This window comes from Dendrobates tinctorius, unplaced genomic scaffold, assembly GCF_039654945.1.
Source record: "Dendrobates tinctorius isolate UK_male_01 unplaced genomic scaffold, ASM3965494v1 ptg000037l, whole genome shotgun sequence".
NCBI lineage: Eukaryota > Metazoa > Chordata > Amphibia > Anura > Dendrobatidae > Dendrobates > Dendrobates tinctorius.
Window position 1 is genome coordinate 33,380,002 of NW_027361705.1, and position 23,672 is coordinate 33,403,673.

Consider the following 23,672-nt stretch of genomic DNA (forward strand, 5'->3'; position numbering starts at 1 on the left):
AGGAACTTATCTAGATGTGTGGTGAGCACTTTGAACCTCCAAGTGCTTCACAGAAGTTTATAACACCCGGGCGTGAAAATAAAAAAATCATATTTTTTGCACAAACATGATCATTTAGTCTACAATTTTTTTATTTTTCCAATCGTAACAGGAGAAATTGGACCCCAAAAGTTGTTGTCCAATTTGTCCTGAGTTCGCTGATACCCCATATGTGGGAGAAAACTACTGTATGGGCACACATCGGGGCTCGGAAGGGAAGTAGTGACGTTTTGGAATGCAGACTTTGATGGAATGGTCTGCAGCTGTCATGTTAAGCGTTTGGAGAGCCCCTGATGTGCCTAAACTGTTGAAATCCCCCACAAGTGACCCCATTTTGGAAACTAGACCCCCCCAAGGAACTTATCTAGATGTGTGGTGAACACTTTGAACCCCCAAGTGCTTCACAAAAGTTTATAATGTAGAGCCATAAAAATAAAAAAAATCTAATTTTTTTCCACAAAAATGATATTTTTGCCCCCAATTTTTTATTTTCCCAAGGGTAACAGGAGAAAGTGGACCCCAAAAGTTGTTGTGCAATTTGTCCTGAGTAGGCTGATACCCCATATATGGGGGTAAACCACTGTTTGGGCTCATGGCAGAGCTTGGAAGGGAAGGAGCACCATTTGACTTTTTCAATGCAGAATTGGCTGGAAATGAGATCAGATGCCATGTTTGCGGGACGAGTTGACGTTTTTATTGGTACCATTTTCGGGTGCATGACATTTTTTTATCGCTTTTTATTCCGATTTTTGGGATGCAGAATGAACAAAAACCAGCAATTCATGAATTTCTTTTCGGGGGTGCATTTACACCGTTCCGCGTGTGGTAAAATTGATAAGGCGGTTTTATTCTTCGGGTCAGTACTGTTACAGCGATACCTCATTTATGTCTTTTTTATGTTTTGGCGCTTTATGCAATGAAAACAATATTTTAGAAAAAGTAATTATTTTTGCATCACTTTATTCTGCGAGCTATAACTTTTTAATTTTTTCGCTGATGACGCTGTATGGTGGCTCGTTTTTTGCGTGACAAGATGACGTTTTCAGCGGTACCATGGTTATTTATATCCGTCTTTTTGATCGCACGTTATTGCACGTTAGGTTCGGCGGTATGATGATAAAGCATTGTTTTTTGCCTAGTTTTTTTCTAAGGGGTTCACTTAAGGGGTTAACTAGTGTGACAGTTTTATAGGGCGGGTTGTCACAGACACGGCGATACTAAATATGTTATTTTTTTATTATTTATTTAGGATTTTTTATAAATTATTCTTACACTTTTTTTCACTTTATTATAATGTCCCAAAGTGGGACATTACAATAAAGTGTCAGATCGCTGATCTGACAGTTTGCACAGCACTCTGTCAGATCGCTGATCTGACAGACACTGCAGCAGGTTTTCTCAGTGCCTGCTCTCAGCAGGCACTGTGGAAGCTGCCTCCCTGTAGGCCCCCAAAGGCCCCCGCGGCAATATTTGATCCGGGGGCTTGCAGAGAGGGAGGCCCTCGGAACAGCTCGATCACATTGCGCTGTTCCGAGGGTCCAGTGAGGCACGCAGGGAGCCCCTTCCCAGTGCAAGTCTTCCCTAATCCCCCGGTACACTGCGATCATGTTTGATCGCAGTGTGCCAGGGGTTAATGTGCCGGGGGCGGTCCGTGACCGCCCCTGACACATAGTGCCGGGTGTCAGCTATGATAATCAGCTGACACCCGGCCGCGATCAGCAACGCCTCCCCCCTGGGGAGCTCCACTGATCGCGCTGACATACTATCCCGTCCCCGGTCATATGGGCCCGGGGACCGTGGACGGGATAGTACGTCTGATGTCAGAAAGGGGTTAAATGGATAACTATTCAGTATCAATATCATCTTGGGTTTCAGAGAAACCCTTTAAGCCCTGCATGAAACTCTATTGGCAATTTCAGCACTATTTTCACTCTAGCCACTGATATTCATAATAGGGTGCCAATTCCTGCTACACAGACCCTTTATCATCCTTCATCTGATTATTTTCACAGGCAGGATTACAATGAAATATAACCCCTACTGTACACTGTATGCAGATACCAAGTTATCCTCCATTCACAATAGGTGATGGTCACAGCTCACCTCCTCCCCCTCCCCTGCACAATGAACACTGCACCCATCACTGAGTCTATTGTCTCCTATAGTCCATACGGCTTCCGTAAACCATATCTCAGAATGATGGCTGCCCTGTAATCATGCAAAAACTAAAACAAAAAATGTCTACAAAAAAATAGAAAAAAATTAATACGAAAATACAGCATAGATATGGTATAAGGTGATACATTCCCTTTTGTGTGTTTTTTCTATTATTTCTATGAAGTAAATTAAAGCGTGGTGTTTCTTGTATCCTCTGTTTGACGAATGGAATTGTGACACAGAAGACTGAGAGTCATAGTAAATATCCCAGCGGAATACAAATATCATGAGATGAACGACATGACTTAGGGAACTGAACTAGTGACACAGTCACAGGATTTCCTTTTTGCCTGGAAGTAAATCAAGCTTTTTTAAATATCCATGTTTAGAATTGACATGTATCATTATTTACACAAACCTGACAATTGTCTATTAAACATTTCAGGTTGTGACTTGTAGAGTCACAGCGTAGGATACCTGACCTGAATTCTTACAATAGAAGTGGGAATGTTAGTTACAGCAGCCCTTATATGTGACATCAGACAAACGCTTGCCCAGGAAGGATAGTAACGTTGTTTCTAAGAAAACACAGCCAGTGAGGAGGATGTCAGTCACATTCCCTGGGCATGAGTCCAGCATCTGGAGTTATCTAGTTCTGTCCATCTTACCATATGACTAGATGGAGGCCCGATGCCATTGCGGTAATGTCACGATGGGGGCAGGCTTTGCAGCGTTGAGAATCTCCCCCCGCCATGTGCTCACCCACCTATCCACTCTCTCTTTTCCCATGTGCTGACTTCTCCCGTCGGAGCTCTCTTCTTTGACCTGTCTACCCCATGTGCTATCCCCCTTGTCTGCTGTCTCTCTCCTGTGCTGTGTTCTCCCCTCATGTGCTGTCCCATTTGAGCTGTCTCCCCCCTGTGCTCTGTGTCTCTCACCCCTGTGTCTGATCATGTACAGAACATACCACAGCTCCTGGGTAGGGGAAGAAGCAAAAGACAATACTGACATTACAGCAGGAGATCGCAGAGGATACATTTTGTGAGGTAAAATATTGTTTAAAAACAGTCAGTGAAATATTTGACCTCACAAAATGTATCCTCTGCGATCTCCTGCTGTAATGTCAGTATTGTCTTTTGCTTCCTCCCCTGCCCAGGAGATGTGGTATGCTCCGTACATGGTCAGACACAGACAATTTTTAAAATGAGCTTTCGTTCATGGGAAAACCCCTTTAACGTGACCGGCTTCCTCTGCCTGTAGACACGTCATGCATCTGCCGCTGGGATCAGCCAAATGCTGAGCACTGTATAACCCCGCCCACACTACTGATTGGCACCTTTCTATATACAATCAGTGGTGGAGGTGGAGTTACACAGAGCAGGAGGACTACATGTCATGAGACACCTAGTCCTGTAGTCATTTTGTTAACTACTTCATGACCAGAGCTATTTTTGTTTTTCGCTCCCCTTCTTTCCAGAGCCATAACTTTTTTATTTTTCCATCAATATGACCATGTGAGGGTTTATTTTCTGTGAGACGAGTTGTACTTTTGATCGACACCATGTTAGGCATCGACTTTCCCCCACTACACTGGGGGAATCTCAAGTCATGCCCTCTGCGGTCTCCCACTCCTCTGCGGCCACAGAGATTCCTGCTCAGCAGAGATGTCGGACCAGACATCTTGCCCAGACTAATGCTAGGCGTCTGGTTGCTCCTTCAGGCTCTGCTATAACACCATGCTTGAGTCAGCAGCAAGCAGACGCTCCAGGGACTAAGTCCTGTATTTTGCCTACTGAGCATGCCCGTGGGACGACCTCTCACTGGAGGTTGGAGGTCACATGCACAGATCCCATTCCTGCTCTGATTGGTCCACTGGGAAGGTCCCAGAAGGACACCACTATAAAAGACATGCATGGCCGCTCGGCCATGCGCTAGTATAGACTCTTGTGGCTTATGGTGTGTATGATGACAGATGCTTGTTACTGCGAATGACTCATTATGAAACCCCTACCCTTGGTTGTGTCTGTTATTAGGGTTTAGAGGTTAGAGTCAGCGCCTGTCAGTGGCTAGGCTATACGCCACAGTGCATCCCAGTCCTCTGCACTTTCTAGCGTCTGATTGTGCCTCCCTGCTCAGGACACTGACATACCGCGCCAGGTAGCAGTAACCGCCAGTGCGACGCCGTGTTCAACTCTAGCGCTTTCCTCACCCTGGGTGGTTTGTGGCGCCGCTGAAGCAGTACTGTGTGCACTTGGCGCAATTGTATATATTCCATCCTTTTGCTGGCACTGCAGCCGCGGCGCCGAGCGCTGATGGTCTAGAGGAGCTCTAGTCCTGTGCCTCTGGGACAGAGTTCTGTGACCTCTAATTAGCACTCACCCAGCCGAGCTCTCTGAGTTCAACAGGCTCCGGCGTTTGTTTTACCGACTCTGTGGAGCAACAGAGTTTGCTTCCATTGACATTGGGTAAAGTTAACCCGCGTGTGAGCAAGCGTTCATCCACCATCTTCTTCCGCCATTACTCAACAGCAGGTTCCACCTCTGCACGGTGGACCCCGGGCTGCGTACGCACCTCATATCTCCTTTTATATTATTTGGAGCATTCTGCTGGCCCTAACACATCATTGGTTTTACCATGTCGTGTACTCGAAAGCGGGAAAAAAATTCCAAGTGTGATGAAATTGCAAAAACAAGTGCAATCCCACACTTGTTTTTTGTTTGGCTTTTTTGCTAGGTTCACTAAATGCTAAAACTGACCTGCCATTATGATTCTCCAGGTCATTACAAGTTCATAGACACCAAACATGTCTAGGTTCTCTTTTATCTAACTGGTGAAAAAAAATTACAAAGTTTGCTAAAAAAAAAATTGCGCCATTTTCCGACACCCGTAGCGTCTCCATTTTTCGTGATCTCAGGTAGTTTGAGGGCTTATTTTTTGCGTGCCGGGCTGACGTTTTTAATGATACCATGTTTGTGCAGATATTTTTTTTTGATTGCTCGTTATTGCATTTTAAAATCTGGCGTTTTGATTTTTTCTCGCTACACCGTTTATCGATCAGGTTAATTCTTTTTTATATTGATAGATTGGGCAATTCTGAACACGGCAATACCAAATATGTGCAGGTATGATTTTTTTATTGTTTTATTTTGATTGGGGCGAAAGGGGGGTGATTTGAACTTTTATTTTTTTTATTTTTTTAATATTTTAAAACACTTTTTTTTTTTTACTTTTGGCATGCTTCAATAGCCTCCATAGGAGGCTAGAAGCTGCCATAGCGCCATCGCCTCTGCTACATAGAGGTGATGCTCAGATGACCTATATGCAGCAGAATTACAGGCTTGCTATGAGCGCCGACCACAGGGTGGCACTCATAGCAATCTGCCATCAAGAACCATAGTGGAAACTGAAAGAAAAAGAGCGCAATAGGGTCTTACCCGAGAAAATAGAGATGTAAAACAATTAATTATACTCACCCTATGCAGGAGAGTAACAGACATAAAGGAACAAGGTCAGCCTGCTGCACATCCAAATGACCACGCCGTGGCCATAAAATCTTCAGATTCAAAGATGGAATTTTTATGGATTAAGCACACGCTTAATCCATAAAAATTCCATCTTTGAATATCAAGAACCATAGAGGTCTTGAGGAGACCTCTGGTTGTGATGGCAATGCAGCGATGACCCCCGATCACGTGACAGGGGTCGTCACTGAGCATATTTCCGGACCGGCATCCCGCTGTCAGAGTTTGACAACGGCATTTAACTACCGTATATACTCGAATATAAGTCGAGTTTTTCAGCCCCCTTTTTGGGCTGAAAAAGACCCCCCTCGACTTATATTCGGGTCACGGTTCAAATTTACCTGGTCCCCGTCGTCTCCGCGTTCCCCGGTGTGTGTCTGCGGTCCCCTGCAGCCTGTCAGTGTCCCGGCGGCGGCGTTACAAGTCGATGTGCGCCGCTCTCTCCCAGCGCGCCGCTCTCTCCCTTCCTCCGGCAGTGACGTGCAGGGGGCGCGATGACGTGGATAGCACGCGCCCTCTGCCTGAGTCACTAAAGAGCCGGCGACGCTCAGGAGCAGCTGTCAGCAACGGAGGTGAGTATATAGTGTTTTTTTTTGTTTTTTTTTTAAATTCCAGCAGGGGCAGCAGCAACATGATAGGATTACCGGTACCGTAATCCTATCACTTGGCCAATAAATCATGCACTGTGCAGCATTTATGGGGGCATACCTGTTGTGCAGCAGTACGGTATTTGGGCCACCATTACTCACTGTGCAGCATTTATGGGGGCATACTTGTTGTGCAGCATTACGGTATTTGGGCCACCATTACTCACTGTGCATCATTTATGGGGGCATATGTTGTGCAGCATTACGGTATTTGGCCCACCATTACTCACTGTGCAGCATTTATGGGGGCATATGTTGTGCAGCATTACGGTATTTGGCCCACCATTACTCACTGTGCAGCATTTATGGGGGCATATGTTGTGCAGCATTACGGTATTTGGACGGAGCATTTTTTTTTATCCTGTTAGAAATGGATCCCAGTATTTCAAATCCCGGACCAAAGCAAAAACGCAGGTCGTATGAAGCTGGTTTCAAACTTAAGGTTGTGTCAAGAGCAGAAGAAAGCAATAACAGTATTGCTAGTAGGGAATTTTGTGTTAACGAAAAACTAGTAAGGGATTGGCGGAAAATGAAAGCGGACTTGGAAAAGACTCCAAAGGCAAAGAAAGCTCAACGTGGTTTGAAGGTGTCGTATGGGGCTCTAGAGACTGAATTGCATAAATGGGTTATGGAGTGTCGTCAAAATGGCTACTGCGTAACACGCATGGGAATTCGCTTACGTGCCCTTCAAATGGCTAAAGAAGATCAAATCAATTGAAAGCACCAGGAATTGAAAAATTTGTTGCATCAGCAGGATGGTGTACCCGTTTCATGAATAGATTTGGCCTATGTTTGCGACAAAGAACAAAGATTTCACAGAAGTTGCCAAAAGACCTTGATGAAAAAGTGATGTCATTCCATTCATTCATCATAAAACAAAGAAGGATCCATAACTATGACCTGGGAGATATTGGAAATATGGATGAAACACCTATGACTTTTGATCTTCCCAGCAACAGAACTGTGGCAAATATGGGAGAAAAAACTATTCTACTCAGAACCACAGGAAATGAAAAAAATCATTTCACAGTCGTTCTTTCTTGTTTGGCTAATGGAACTAAGCTGCGGCCTGTCATTATTTTTAAAAGAAAGACCCTGCCTAAAAAGGTCCAATTCCCACCACGAATTACAGTGCGCGCTCATATTAAAGGCTGGATGGATGAAGATGGAACCAAAAAATGGCTGGAAGAAATTTGGAATGGACGACCAGGAACAGCCTTAAAGAAAAAACCATCATTGCTAGTTTGGGATATGTTCAGAGCCCACACATGTGATGACATCAAAAAATTGGCAAAGTCTTCTGAAGTTACTTTGGTGGTTATTCCAGGTGGACTTACATCTGTATTGCAGCCCCTAGATGTGTGTTTAAATAAACCTTTCAAAGACCGTGTGCGGAGGATGTGGCATGAGTGGATGTCATCTGGTCAAGCCCGACTAACAAAACTTGGAAATCTGATGAAGCCGGACATAGAATTAATAGCAAAGTGGGTTCGTGATGCATGGGAAGAGATTCCAGAGGACATGGTGCAACGCGCCTTCAAGAAATGTGGCATTAGTAATGCTATGGATGGCAGTGAAGACAGCGCTTTGTATGAAGACGACAGCAGTGACGGTGATGACCAACTCAGTGATGATGACGACAATGTCTATGCTGATAACCTCTTACCAGCTGAAGCTGAAGCTCTGTTTGGACATACAGATGATGAGGAATCCAGTGACTTTGAAGGATTTTAACTCTTGTGTTTTACATTGAGCTGAGGTTTTTGTACTTTTAAAGTCATTGTTGTTGCCCTATTGGTTTTGTTGACCCTCTTTTCAACTTACAGGGCTTGTTTAATGTTTTTCTTTTAAATAAATATTCAAAAACATTTAATCTACTGATGTCTCACTTAATTTTACTTTTACTCTTATCTTTTTTTATTTTTGAAATTTACCAGTATCTTCGGCAATTCCCACCCTAGACTTATACTCGAGTCAATAAGTTTTCCCAGGTTTTTGAGGCAAAATTAGGGGGTCGACTTATACTCGGATCGACTTATACTCGAGTATATACGGTACTTAATAGGCGCGGGCAGATCACGATTCCGCTTGAGCCTATTGCGGGCACATGTCAGCTGTTAAAAAGCGGGGGATGCTGCCAGCTGACGTACTATTCCATCAGCTGGCAGTAAGGGGTTGAAAACAACAACACACAGCCCAGTAAGTGACACACCACTGAAATCAGGGTCCATGCCCCTACATCATGCTGCTCTCAGATTAAACATCAAAAACCTGTTGACAGATTCCCCTTAAAGTACTGGATTAAGACTATGTTACCCTAAGATGGCTGTTTCAGAGGTTCTTTTTAATATTTCTTTTGCCTATTATTACATTTTCACTTGAGCAATGGCAGGAACATACAGTCATGGCCAAAAGTTTTGAGAATGACACAAATATTAATTTTTACAAAGTCTACTGCTTCATTTTTTCTAATGGCAATTTGCATATACTCCAGAATGTTATAAAGAGTGATCAGCTTAAGAGCAATTACTTGCAAAGTCAATATTTGCCTAGAAAATGAACTTTATCCCCCAAAACACATTTTAACATCATTGCAGCCCTGCCTTAAAAGGACCAGCTAACATCGTTTCAGTGATTACTCCATTAACACAGGTGTGGGTGTTGATGAGGACAGGGCTGGAGATCAATCTGTCATGATTAAGTAAGAATGACACCACTGGACACTTTAAAAGGAGGCTGGTGCTTGGCATCATTGTTTCTCTTCTGTTAACCATGGTTATCTCTAAAGAAACACGTGCAGTCATCATTGCACTGCACAAAAATGGCCTAACAGGGAAGAGTATCGCAGCTAGAAAGATTGCACCTCAGTCAACAATCTATCGCATCATCAAGAACTTCAAGGAGAGAGGTTCCCTTATTGCCAAAAAGGCTCCAGGGCGCCCAAGAAAGACCAGCAAGCACCAGGACCATCTCTTAAAAGTGTTTCAGCTGCGGGATCGGGCTACCAGCAGTGCAGAGCTTGCTCAGGAATGGCAGCAGGCAGGTGTGAATGCATCTGCACGCACTGTGAGGCGGAGACTCTTGGAGCAAGGCCTGGTCTCAAGGAGGGCAGCAAAGAAGCCACTTCTCTCCAGGAAAAACATCATGGACAGACTGATATTCTGCAAGAGGTACAGGGAGTGGACTGCTGAGGACTGGGGTAAAGTCATTTTCTCTGATGAATCCCCTTTTCGATTATTTGGGACATCTGGAAAACGGCTTATTCGGAGAAGACCAGGTGAGCGCTACCACCAGTCTTGTCTCATGCCAACTGTCAAGCATCCTGAAACCATTCATGTGTGGGGTTGCTTCTCAGCCAAGGGAATGGGCTCTCTCTCAGTCTTGCCTAAAAACACAGCCATGAATAAAGAATGGTACCAGAATGTCCTCCAAGAGCAACTTCTCCCAACCGTCCAAGAGCAGTTTGGCGATCAACAATGCCTTTTTCAACATGATGGAGCACCTTGCCATAAAGCAAAGGTGATAACTAAATGGCTCAGGGAACAAAACATAGAGATTTTGGGACCATGGCCTGGAAACTCCCCAGATCTTAATCCCATTGAGAACTTGTGGTCAATCATCAAGAGACGGGTGGACAAACAAAAACCTTCAAATTCAGACAAAATAAAAGCATTGATTTTGCAAGAATGGACTGCTATCAGTCAGGATTTGATCCAGAAGTTGATTGAGAGCATGCCAGGGAGAATTGCTGAGGTCCTGAAGAAGAAGGGTCAACACTGCAAATATTGACTTGCTGCATTAACTCATTCTAACTGTCAATATAACCTTTTGCTACTCATAATATGATTGCAATTATATTTCTGTATGTGATAAAAACATCTGACAAACACACATAAAAACCAGAGGCCAGCAGATCATGTGAAAATATAATATTTGTGTCATTCTCAAAACTTTTGGCCATGATTGTACAAGTAATGTTTTGGAAAGTGGTTTTGGCTGCAGTACTATCAATATACAGTATAACTGTGGCTGATTCTAAACAATGGAACAAACGTTGCTCTCCTTTTCCATTAGTGCATTATTTAGCAGTGGGGTTTATACTGAGCAGTGGTTTCGCTTCTTCTTCACGCTAAACAGTCAGGAAGCTGACATTATTAGTATCATACAGCTGTGGGAACAGATACTCCGTCAGTACTAATGTAAAGGGATGAGAAAAGCATGTTTATCTTTATGTTGGTACTGCTACACTACTCGGTGTATTACCAATGTGTGCTTTACTGATACTGCTACACTACCTCAACCGCAAAGTAAGATATGCAGTTATCAATGCCAACAACATGGAGGCCTTTATAATTCCACTTCCAGCATGCCAGCCAATACCTGCCAAACTTTGCCCCTTAGGGGGCCAGGTCTTGAGGATGAACATCCTCATCTTTTACTTGCTCTACTTTTTCCAAACCATCCATTCTGGTCTTCATGTCCCAGAAAGGTCTCCAAACTTCAGAGAGAGGAGGATCAGGATATTTCTGATGACATATTCAGATCTATATTAGAAGATGTCGAAAGGGAGGAGAATTTGATGGCGGAACAAGAACACCCACTTGTAGGGCAGGAGATACCTGGTATGGGAGAAGTGGGCATGCCAGAGCTGATAAATATTCTGACTTATCTGTCAAATAACCTGCAGAAAATTGCTGAACAATACAACAATAATTTTCAGTCTACGCCCCCATCTAACCAGCCAAACTCCATACCAGCAGCAGCCCCTGTTTGGCCATCATGTCCTATGGCATCCACTTTTCAGGCTCCTGTTTCTTTTGGTAAGTATCCAGCTGCCATGTTTGATCCTTCAACCTTGTATGGTCCATCGATCATTGACCCTTATACTTTCTAAAAGCAACGTGCCAATAGTTTTCTAACACAATTCTTAAGGTTTTAGACTAGGTATATATAAAACTTTGTGCATGTTTTGATTAACATTTATGCCTACAGTTTTAAAAATCAAAACTGTATTCTTATCACAGAGCTATTAAACATTTCTAAAGATGTTTTTTTTATATTTTTCCGCTGGTTAATGTTTGTATTGTGCAAAAAGGATATTAAAACATAAATCTCATAAATATTATCAAGTCTTTGCCAAGAAGGATGTGGTTTCACCAATGGGGGGTACCTTTTTAAAAATTATACTAATGCCATCACAGCCCCCTTGTCCAAAATTTACTGGCCTATAACAGTATAAAACACGTTCACCCAGGTCATGTAGTCTGAGATGAGGAAGAGACATTGCAGGAAACAGTTAAGAAGTAGGCACAATGTAGGGGTGTGGGTCTCTGAGACTTGTAATGCAGTGCATGAGCTGACAAGCATTTCTGCAATCGGGGGTACCTTTTTGAATAAATAAACTATGGCCAACACAGCCCCCTTGGCCAAAAATCTACAGCCTCTAATAGTACAGAACACGTTTACCCTGGTTATCTAGTGGCAGGTAAGGAAGAGACATTGCAGGAAACCGAGTTAAGAAGTGTGCCCAATGTAGGGGTGTGGGTCTCTGAGACTTGTAAAGGAGTGCATAGGCTGACAAACATTTCACCAATGGGGGTACCTTTTGTATAAATATACTAGTGCCATTGTGGCGCCCCTGAGGGTTCAGTCGCCACAGAGGTACTGCACCTCCTCCTGAGTGGGACTCTCCAGGTAAGATGGAACACCTGACCAGACTCCAATACCTGCATCCCACACAACATAGTAGTGTAGCAAAGCACCTTTGGTGACTCCCTGCTTGCAACACGAAGAGTGCTGGGAGGTGGGTGGAGCTTAGACTGCACAAGAGAGCAGGAGAATATTAGGACTAGGTCAGTCTGTGAGAGAAGCTCTCCTGAGAGGGATGGAGTGAAGGAGGTGCTGCAGCAGACTTCAGTGACCTGGAGCTGCTGGCACGGGGAAGAGAAATAGAAAGCCTGATTCTTCAGAAGAAAGAAAGTTTAGCACAGAGCGTAAGGAGAAGAGAACTAAGGACTAGGGTCAGAGCAGAAGCTTTCCTGAAGTGTGAAGCGCATGGCCGGGGTCCGGTCCCCGAGGCTGTTTGTGAAACTAATGTTCCAGCAGCAAACACCAGAGTAATAGGAGCTGTGACCACTCTATTCCCACAAAAGACTCGAAGACACAGTGGCAACCTATGTGTGAGCCGGGACATGACGGATGGAGTCCCCGAAGCAGGCTACAGTCACTTGTCATGCGAGTAGAGTTCAAAGGAACATCTGAAAGGAGGAACTTGGGTTTAACACACAACTACAAGTACTTCAGTATAAGCGCTAGTGAGGAGATGTTCAGAACAGGCACACGAAAGGGAGAGCTGGAAAGGTTAATTCCATCTGCCTGGGAGTTGGCTGAGCCCCTGATCTGGAGACCACAACATTAAAGCGGGCACCTGTCTGTGCCAAGAACGTGAGTAAAAGAACTGGAACTGCGTTCTTCTGTCTCATTGCCTTCTTCCTGCACCAACCCACTCAGCACTGCTACATCTCTGTGCCTAACACTGCACCATCTACTTCTCACTATCCCTTTATTTTTTAACACCTCATCTACTCTGCCCTGGGACTACAGCTCTTCCTGTGGAGGGCTACAACATCATTGCTGCACCACACCATCTGTCCCAGAGAAGCAACCCTGCAGCGCTGGTCAAACTGACCAGAAACCACAGGTGGCATCACGAATCATCTCAAAACTTTTTCCCCATTACTCTACCCCTTTTACATTGACCGCCTGAGGCCACAGACCGGGTCATTGCCACTGTGACATCTCCCATTGTAATCAACGGGCCCGGCACCGAGTACCCCACGGCCTCTGGGGCGAGCCAATTTTGGTGTCATGAACAGGATGACAAAGCCCGGTACCACCGGGTCCTGTGTGCTGAAGATTTATTGGACTTAAAATTGCTGAAAATGTGCAAAATAACAAAAATGATAGACTGTGGCTACTTTCACACTTGCGTTTTTTTGTGCTGCGCAGCGTGCGCGGTGCAAACGCACATAAAAAATATATCATGCGTTTGTATGCGTTTTTTGTGGTTTTGAATGCGCTTTTTTTTAAAAACGCATGCTTTTTTTAAAAACGCATGCGTTTTTTGCGCTGATGTGCGCATTACCATGCGCACGTCAGCGCACCCATAGACTATAATGGGTGTTTGGGTGAAAAAAACGCATTCTGTGCGCATGCGTTTTTTTGGGACAAGTCAGACGCACAAAAAATGCAACTGGGTGCATTTTGTGCGCCCGAGCGCACACAACTACTAAAAACCGCATGCGCATACAAACGTGTTCAAACGCATGTGTATGCGCACCCATGTAAAGTATAGTAAAAAAAAAGCATGCGTTTTTTTGCGCAAAAACATGCAAGTGTGAAACCAGCCTGTAAAATGGACTCTCACAATGGCGACCGGCGCCGTGAAGAAGGGCATGACAACCTGGGTGGCCCTAAGAAAAGAGCGAGAACTGTCCTGGGCCTCCCCTGCCTGAACTTCTATGCAACAGCAACATGGCCCACCACAGAGGGGTTCGTATAATGGCTTGGTATGGAGGCAGGGGGAGGAGGCGCTGCCCCAAGAATGAGAAGCGAAGCCCTGTGGCAGGAAAGGAGCCCAGGAAGGAGAGAGAATGCCAGGACGCCATGTTGGAAGAAGGACGGAGGCCTGAAGAATGTGAGGAGGCTGAGCTGGTCTTCCCCGGCACACTAGTCGAAGGCTCCGATCCTGCTTCCATGATGGACCGCCAGCAGCTGGAAGAAGAAATTGCCCTGCTGACCCACCATCTGCGGCTGAAACAGGAAGCTCTGTTTACCATGAATCTGCAGCGCGCCCAGGAGGGGCCGGCGCAAACGGTACCTCCACCACCAGTACCCGCCGCCGCTGCACCAGTTCCACCCCAGGCAGCACCTGTGAAACCGGCGGCCGCTGCGATGCCATCGGCAGCGCCCGTTACCACCTCCACGCTGCAACCGCCGCTGAGCACTGCCTGCCAGGAGGAGTTACCCGAGGGCCTGAGAGCTGAAGAGAAGATGGTGACTGCGCTCCTGCCTGGACCTAGCGAGGCCGTGCAGGTCCCACCGGAGGCCCCTGCAGACTTGGAGTCAGCATCTGCTCCACCACCGTCGCTGCCCGCTGACCAGGCAGCTCCAGCAACCACCACTGCCATTGGCTGCCGTCCAGTGCCCGCACCGGAGTCGGAACACCGCCAGGAGGCGCCAGGTATGACCGCCGCTCCTGCAACTGGGTAGACCACTGGGTGCCCGTCTGCTCCAACGTCCGGGCAGGTCGTGCTGGACCTGGTCTGGGATCGGGATACTAGTCCCTGGGGGGGAAAACATGAACCCCTGGCAGTGGTGCTCCTGTCCACGGTGGGTAGAGGCCGGCCCCAAGAGGTGGAGGAGGAAGAGCCTTACTGCCACCAGACTATTCGCAGGCTGGCAGCAGAGCACCTTGAGCAGCAGAGACTGGCAGTGTTGGGCCCTGACATGGACCGGAAAGAAAAGGCCCGCACCGGGCATACGGTCCCCGGGACTCGGCCGGCTGGGGATAGGTCCTGAACTTCAATCTGGAAAGGGGGTTTGGCTTCATCTCAGACCCCCAGAGGATCTCCGACCTCTTGTCAGCCAGTGGGATGTAGAGTCCCACCTCCGGAGGGGACACCCCGCTCGTGATTTATACCCGGGAGAGTACATTACCTTCACCCGGCATGAGGGGCTACGCGGCTGGTATGCTCTGAACGTGCACCGCATCCCGGAGGAGTTTATAGCAGCCTACAAAAGGGACAAGGCCTATGTTCCATCGGCAGAAGCAGTCCCCACCATGGTATTTGTACCCAGCAAGGATACACAGGCCACATCCACGGAAGTGAAACACCCCCGGGTACAGGTTGCCACCCCTGCTGTACCACAGGCAGCTCCTGCTCAAAGACCAGCTGCCACCCCATCTGCATGGGCAGCCACCAATCTAACTCCTTGGAAGAAGGAGTATCTTCAATTTGTTAATCCGCCAGGAGGTGGACATTCAGACAGTCTTCCCTGGAAGCAAAAGAAATCTGCTTCTACCACCCCAGGAGGAGACCATCACTAGAACATTTACCAGTAACTGAACTGTTACCCAGGAGTGTATTGGCACCGTTGTGGCCCATTGTTTATCTTGTTTCAAGTTTTTGCCTAGTTTTTGGCATCAGTTTTCCCCTTTTATACAGAACTGCAGTGATGATGAACTGGGAGTGATTCACAAGCTTTCCTGTAAATAGTTTGCGCCTCTTAAGGTGCTCTCTCTTGGTTTTACACAAACCTTCTTCAAATAAGGACTACCTCAGACCTGGAGTTCTGCTCCAACCCCAAGGACACTGCAAGACATCCTGGCTGGACCAATGTCTATATCACCCCAGAATGATTGCACTTAATGTCTTAATAATTAATGCTTAGTATTTTAAAGTGAAAGCATTTCTTCTACAAGAATAGGTTGTAGTGGTAGTTTTTAATAAAAATGTTGATAGCAGTAGAGTATAGTTATGGCATTAGAACAGATTTTCTATAGAATTTAGTTGGTAGTAATGTTTTAATAAAAATGTGAAGCTTTGAATAAAAATTTTGAATTCCGGTGACGAACCAGGAGCTAGCAGTTGTCACCTATAGGTCTAGAAGAAACAGCAGAATGTGGAAATGTGAATGACAAAAGAAAAAGGTGTTGAAGTAAAGATGGTATACTTTATCTGTTAGTGAACTTCTTAGCAACGGTTATTGCCAATAGCACTTTAAATTAGGTAAAATGTTAAATTATAGGTAGTCTGTTAACTTGTTCTGCAACGTTTAAGAATCAGTGCCTCCCATATTGGGAAGTTTAGTTTAAAAATTGTTTACTTGTTAAAATGCATTTTAAAAATGTTGTATGTTCCTTATGTAACATCTTACTACTCATTTGTTTACAGCCCGCGGATGTGCTGCGGTTAACAGAGGTGGTATGTGGCGCCCCTGAGGGTTCAGTCGCCATAGAGGTATTGCACCTCCTCCTGAGGTGTAGTATCCCACTCTCCAGGTAAGATGGAACACCTGACCAGACTCCAACACCTGCATCCCACACAACATAGTAGTGTAGCAAAGCACCTTTGGTGGCTCCCTGCTTGCAACTTGAAGAGTGCTGGGAGGTGGGTGGAGCTTAGACTGCACAAGAGAGTGGGAGAATATTAGGACTAGGTCAGTCTGTGAGAGAAGCTCTCCTGAGAGGGATGGAGTGAAGGAGGTGCTGCATCAGACTTCAGTGACCTGGAGCTGCTGGCACGGGGAAGAGAAATAGAAAGCCTGATTCTTCAGAAGAAAGAAAGTTTAGTACAGAACGTAAGGAGAAGAGAACTAAGGACTAGGGTCAGAGCAGAACCCTTCCTGAAGTTTCAAGTGCATGGCCGGGGTCCGGTCCCCGAGGCTGTTTGTGAAACTAATGTTCCAGCAGCAAACACCGGAGGAATAGGAGCTGTGACCACTCTATTCTCACAAAAGACTCGAAGACACGGTGGCAACGTATGTGTGAGTCGGGACATGACGGATGGAGTCCCCGAAGCAGGCTGCAGTCACTTGTCATGCGAGTAGAGTTCAAAGGAACATCTGAAAGGAGGAATTTTGGTTTAACACAGAACTACAAGTACTTCAGCATAAGCGCTAGTGAGGAGACGTTCAGAACAGGCACACGAAAGGGAGAGCTGGAATGGTTAATTCCATCTGCCTGGGAGTTGGCTGAGCCCCTGATCTGGAGACCGCAGCATTGAAGCGGGCACCTGTCTGTGCCAAGAACGTGAGTAAAAGAACTGGAACTGCATTCTTCTGTCTCATTGCCTTCTTCCTGCACCAACCCACTCAGCACTGCTACATCTCTGTGCCTAACACTACACCACCTACTTCTCCTCACTATCTCCTCATTTGCTAACACCTCATCTACTCTGCCCTGGGACTACAGCCCTACCTGTGGAGGGCTACAACATCATTGCTGCACCACACCATCTGTCCCAGAGAAGCAACCCTGCAGCGCTGGTCAAACTGACCAGAAACCACATTTGGTGTCGCGAATCATCTCAATAACTTTATCCCCATTGCTCTACCCCTTTTACATTGACCGCCTAAGGCCACGGACCGGGTCGTTGCCACTGTGACATTTCCCATTGTAATCAACGGGCTCGGCACTGAGTACCCCATGGCCTCTGGGGGCGAGCCACCATCACAGCACCCTCTTGCCACAAATTCACTGGCCTATATCAGTACAGAACACGTTCATGTAGGTCACGTAGTCGGAGATAAGGAAGAGACATTGCAAGAAACACAGTTAAGAAGTGGGCCCAATGTAGAGGTGTGGGTCTCTGAGACTTGTAAAGGAGTGCATAGACTGACAGACATTTCACCAATGGGGGTACCTTTTTAAAAATATACTAGTGCCATCACAGCCCCCTCTTACGCCAAATAGATTGGCCTATAACCAGGGGCGTAACTAGAACTGATTGGGCCCCATAGCAAACTTTTAAACGGGGCCCCCTCAAAGACACACCCCCTCAAAGACACACCCCCTTCAAGACACACCCCTTCAAGACACACCCCCTTCAAGACGCACCCCCTTCAAGACGCACCCTCTTACCGATAATGCATACTAGAGTTGGCTGAGTGGCTGGCCTGGCATTAATTAAGCTGAGACAGTGAGGGCTGCCTGCCTTCCTCCGCGCAAACCAACCTCCAGGAACTACATTTCCCAGAGGTCCATGCGGCAGGCAGCTCTGCAAAGAGCTAATAGACAGCGAGGGCTCAGGGAAGGGGCGGGACTGAACTAGTCTGAAGCAATACACTGGCTGCAGGTAGGGAGAAGGGCCCAATATGTGCTTCGCTCCGCACAGCAGGCACAGAAATGCAGCGTAGGCTGCGAAATCATAGTGTACATTTTTTTCCACCGGGGCCCCGGATCCCCTACACTACACACACCGGGACAGTGGGCCCCCGAGACAGCGTTGGAGACAGCGTTGGCCACAGCACCCGCCGGAGCGCCGCAGTAATGTACCGTATATACTCGTGTATAAGCTGACCCATGTATAAGCCGACCCCCCCTAATTTTGTCACAAAAAACTGGGAAAACTTACTGACTCGCGTATAAGCCTAGGGTGGAAAATGACGAAGCTACTGGTAAATTTCAAAAATAAAATGGGCCCCCTAAGATGCTCCATAATTTTCATGATGGGTTTCATAAGATGCTCCATACAAAAATATGCCTAATAATGCTGCACAGTGAATAATGGTGGCCCTATAACATGCTACATAATAACATATGCCCCATATAATGCTGCAGTGATTGGTGGCCCCTTATAATGCTGCACAGTGATTGGTGGCCCCTTGTAATGCTGCACAGTGATTAGTGGCCCCTTGTAATGCTGCAGTGATTGGTGGCCCCTTGTAATGCTGCACAGTGATTATTGGCCCCTTGTAATGCTACACAGTGATTGGTGGCCCCTTGTAATGCTGCAGTGACTAGTGGCCCCTTGTAATGCTGCACAGTGATTGGTGGCCTCTTGTAATGCTGCAGTGATTAGTGGCCCCTTGTAATGCTGCACAGTGATTACTGGCCCCTTGTAATACTGCACAGTGATTAGTGGCCCCTTGTAAATCTGCACAGTGATTAGTGGCCCCTTGTAATGCTGCAGTGATTGGTGGCCCCTTATAATGCTGCACAGTGATTAGTGGCCCCTTATAATGCTGCACAGTGATTAGTGGCCCCTTGTAATGCTGCACAGTGATTGGTGGCCCCTTGTAATGCTGCACAGTGATTGGTGGCCCCTTGTAATGCTGCACAGTGATTATTGGCCCCTTGTAATGCTGCAGTGATTAGTGGCCCCTTGTAATGCTGTACAGTATAAGTGGCCCCTTGTAATGCTGCACAGTGATTACTGGCCCCTTGTAATGCTGCAGTGATTAGTGGCCCCTTGTAATGCTGCACAGTGATTAGTGGCCCCATGTAATGCTGCTGCTGCTGCCTCAATTAAAGAAAAAAAAAACCTGTATACTCACCTTCTCTCTGCAGCTGCAGCTGCTGCTCCTCAGCGTTGCCGGCCCTGCACAGTGACGGTTCAGGCAGAGGGTGCCTGCTAACTACATCATGGCGCCCTCTGACCTGAACGTCACTGCCAGAGGAAGCAAGAAAGCAGAGCGACGCGTAGCGGTGGAAAGGGGGACAGGTGAATATGGCTCCCTCCATTATACTCACCTCTCCTAGCATGTGTCTTGCAGCCCCCGTGCTTATTCCATCTCAGCGCTGCTCTTCCTGCTTTCAGTGTCCATGTGGTGCCGCTCATTACATATGCGCATATGTAATGAGCGGCCGCTGAAAGCAGGACGAACAGTGCTGAGAAGATGGAATAAGCAGGGGGGCTGCAAGAGACATGCAGGAGAGGTGAGTATGTACTTAATTGCACTACCCGGGTAGCGCCGATCGGAGTCGGGGACCCGGGCCCCTATATAGGCTGGGCCCCAAAGCAACCGCTTCGGCTGCTACCCCAGTAGTTATGCCAGTGCCTATAACAGTACAAAAGACGTTCATGGAGGTCATGTATTCGGAGATAAGGATGAGGCATTGCAGGAAACACAGTTAAGAAGTAGGCCCAATGTAGGGGTGTTGGTTTCTAAGATTTGGAATGGAGAGCATAGGCTGACAAACATTTCACCAATGGGGGTACCTTTTGTATAAATAAACTAGTGCCATCACAGCCTCTTCTTACACCAAATTGATCTGCCTATAACAGTACAGAAGATGTTCATGGAGGTCATGTATTCGGAGATAAGGATGAGACGTTGCAGGGCATCATGGACACCCATGTAAAAAATTGGACTGTCTGTAGCAGCACAGAACACATTAACCATGGTCATATAGCCGTGGACAATGAGGAGACATAATGAGAAACCATACTTAAATTAAAATGCTTAGGCTACTTTCACACATCAGGTTTTCGGCGTCAGGCGCGATCCGGCGTCGTGCCGGAATGCCGGATCCGGCAAATGTTTTGTAAAACCTGATGTGCCGGATCCGGTTTTCTGCCGGATCCGTCTTGTTCTTGACAGACAAAACCGGATCCGTCTCATCCGGTTCATCCGTTTTTCTATCCGTTTTTCGACGGATTACGCCGGATCTGGTTTTTAAAATTGACCCTTGTGGCCTTCCGAACGGGATTGGCTACTGGAAAACTATATATAGCATGTTCCTACAGCCCTTCTTTGACAGGTTGTAGAGGAGAAAGTGCAGGTTGGAGAGAAGAGCAAGTTACTGGCGAAGATGGATGTTGTCATTGGAAATATTACCACTAGAAGTTCTGTGACGGTTTCAGTAATGAGGGACAATTTTGCACTATACTTTATGTCACCTCAAGGCAGAGTACACTGGCAGGATGACAGAGTGTGAAAGATTTGTGCCCTAACCAAACTTGTGTACCTTCTGGACCAACAGTATATACCTTTGCCAACCAAAGTTGGCTATCTTGTCATGGTCTTACTATTTTTAGCTTTAGGCCACAGGTGTGTACCTGGTTGTGTTTTATGCAAAGTATTTCACCTTTTAACAAAAGTTGTGTACATTGTTAGGAAATCACCAACAATAAACACAACTTTTCAGGTGAAATACTTTGCTTCAAACACAACCAGGAACACAACTGTGGCAAAAAGCTAAAATTTACCCACAGTTATATACCTGGTTTTGAATACCTTTTTACCTTTTAAATACCCTGTATTTAACCTTTTTTTTTAAACATATTTCGCCGCAGAAAGAAATGACAGACAACCAGTGTAAACAATAATTTAACTTTTATTTAAAATATTTTTTTTTGTGTAAACTGTTTTTAAAGTTAAAAAAACTTTTTTAATAAAGGTTTGAAACCAACCAAATGGGCATTTTTATTACAAAGAAAACATTATAACTCGGTGTAGTGTGGGGTGGAAATACTGCTGGAGGGGCTGCGGGACACTTCGACAATGGGAGTGTGGAGAGAGGACTGGGATCGTGGTGGGGAAGGAACAGTTAGAGGTGATGGTGTGGAAAAAGCTACAGAATGGGTGGACATGTGGGAGGCAGAAGAGGTGGTGGGCGGTGGAGTGGAGGGTTGGGCAGGGACTGTAGGAGCAGATGATGTTGATGGAAAGTTGTATGGGGAAGGAGTTTGGTACGGGGAAGGAGTTTGGTACGGGGAAGGAGTTTGGTACGGGGCAGGTTGCTGGAAGTGGGGAGATGTCTGGTACTGGGGAAGTTGCTGGTACTGGGAAGGTTGCTGGTACTGGTGAGGTTGCTGGTATGTAATAGGAGGGGGAGGATGGAAAGTGGCTGGAGGGGGTGCAGATGTAATAGGAGGGGGAGGATGGAAAGTGGCTGGAGGGGGTGCAGATGTAATAGGAGGGGGAGGATGGAAAGTGGCTGGAGGGGGTGCAGGTGGAGGAACTACAGTGGTGGGAGGTGGAGGTTGGGAGGTAACCTGCTGTAGAGCACCGTGGCACGAATGCATTACATGCATCTGCTGGGTAGGAGATAGTGTTGCCATGCGCTCCACAACAGACCTGAAAAAGGTGTGGTTTGGCGAAGATCTTGCTTCTGAATGCATGGTTTGCAGAAGTGTCTTCACCTCCAGAATGATGGAGTTGATCTGCTGAAAGCCTTCGGAGATTTGCTCTGACAAGACTTTTAGACAGTTCTGGAAAGATGCATTCAGATGCAAGAACTCTGGCGCATAACTCTTTTCCTGACCCCTCTGCCGCTGCCGCCCAGTACCCGCAGGTGTACTAGAGGTGGCAGGGGCAGAAGGGTGGGGTAAAGGGAAAGCGATCTCCTCACCAGCAGCTTCATGTAATGTAGGCGGCCACGATGCTCCTGTGCTGGTGGATGGGACAGATGGGTCGAATGTGTGGGAAGGCTGGGAAGGTGCAGATGTACCGGGGCGGTCGAAGTGTCCCTCGGTGCCGGTCTCCTCAGGGATCGCCTCAGAAGGGTCCAATCGTGCAGGCTCCCGAGTGCTGCTCACCGTGCTGTGGAATAAAGAGAAAAAAAAACAATTAAAATACTGACATGGTATGGCCCTGGCTGAAAAAAAAAAGTTACATCTAACATTTTTTTTCACATGTGGTGTGTAATATTTACCTTCTAGTGACCATTGTTTCCCGGAGGAACGACAGGGCTTGTGCGTACTTGTACTTGCTCCTGCGTCCTCCAGATCCACTCGGGGCCCGCATCTCTTTATTGAACTCCTTCTTGAAACGATCCCTCACAGACCGCCACCGATTCACAATTCTGTTCCCTGAAACGAGAAAGGAGTGGTTAGTATACAACATCAGTGTTTCACAAACTCCAGTCCTCATGGTCCCCAGGGGTCATGTTTTCAGGATTTCCATAGTAAATAGAAATCCTGAACACATGATCCGTGGGGACCACGAGGACTGGAGTTCGGGAAACACTGGTTTACATCAAGCAACCGGTACTGTATATACTTACGCTCTTTAATCTGGGCCCGAACATCGAGGTCCTCCCAGCGGCCCACAAAGAGCGAACAGATTTCCTCCCAGAGTCGTCGGGTAACGATAAGGTCAGCGTGGCGGCGGTCAGCCATATTCCAGAGCGGCTCCCTTTCTCTGACGAGATCGATGAGGTGGTCCACATCGAGTCCTCCATCCTCACCGTCAGAGTCGGGAGCACGCTGTGAAGGCTGTTAAAGAAAAAGACAAAAATAACATAATTAGCCTCCACAAAAGAAATGAAATAAAAAGTGCAAAAAAACAAAGCAAAAATATTTATACTTACACGCTGGTGACCGCCGCGTTGCTGTCGCCGACGACCCTGGGAGGCACTGCGAGGACCTCTTGGCCGAGCACCAGATTGGGAAGACTAGAGAAGAAAACAAAAAATGTTATGTCTTTGGATGTAGGCATTTGTTTGCTGTGTGTGGTCTGCAGAACATTGTTTTCTATGTGTTGTGTGTAGTGTGATGTTGTGTTTCTGCGTTTGATGCAAAAAACTTACCAATTGTGAGCCCACTCCAGGTGTCTGTCCACCCCTTCCTTCTTCTTCTGGGAGCTCCTCTTCATCTTGTGAATCCTGTTTTGAAATAAAAGGCAATGAATAGACATATATTACAGAGATGATGGATTTTGGAAATAAAAACTTACCGTCAAACGCTGACGATGCGAGGGAGGGCTCCCAGAAGATGATGTGCTGTCTTCCTGGTGGCCACACTCCATGCCTGTGGGTGGTGTTCCAGCTGCTGCCATTGCTGCTGCTGCTGCTGCATCT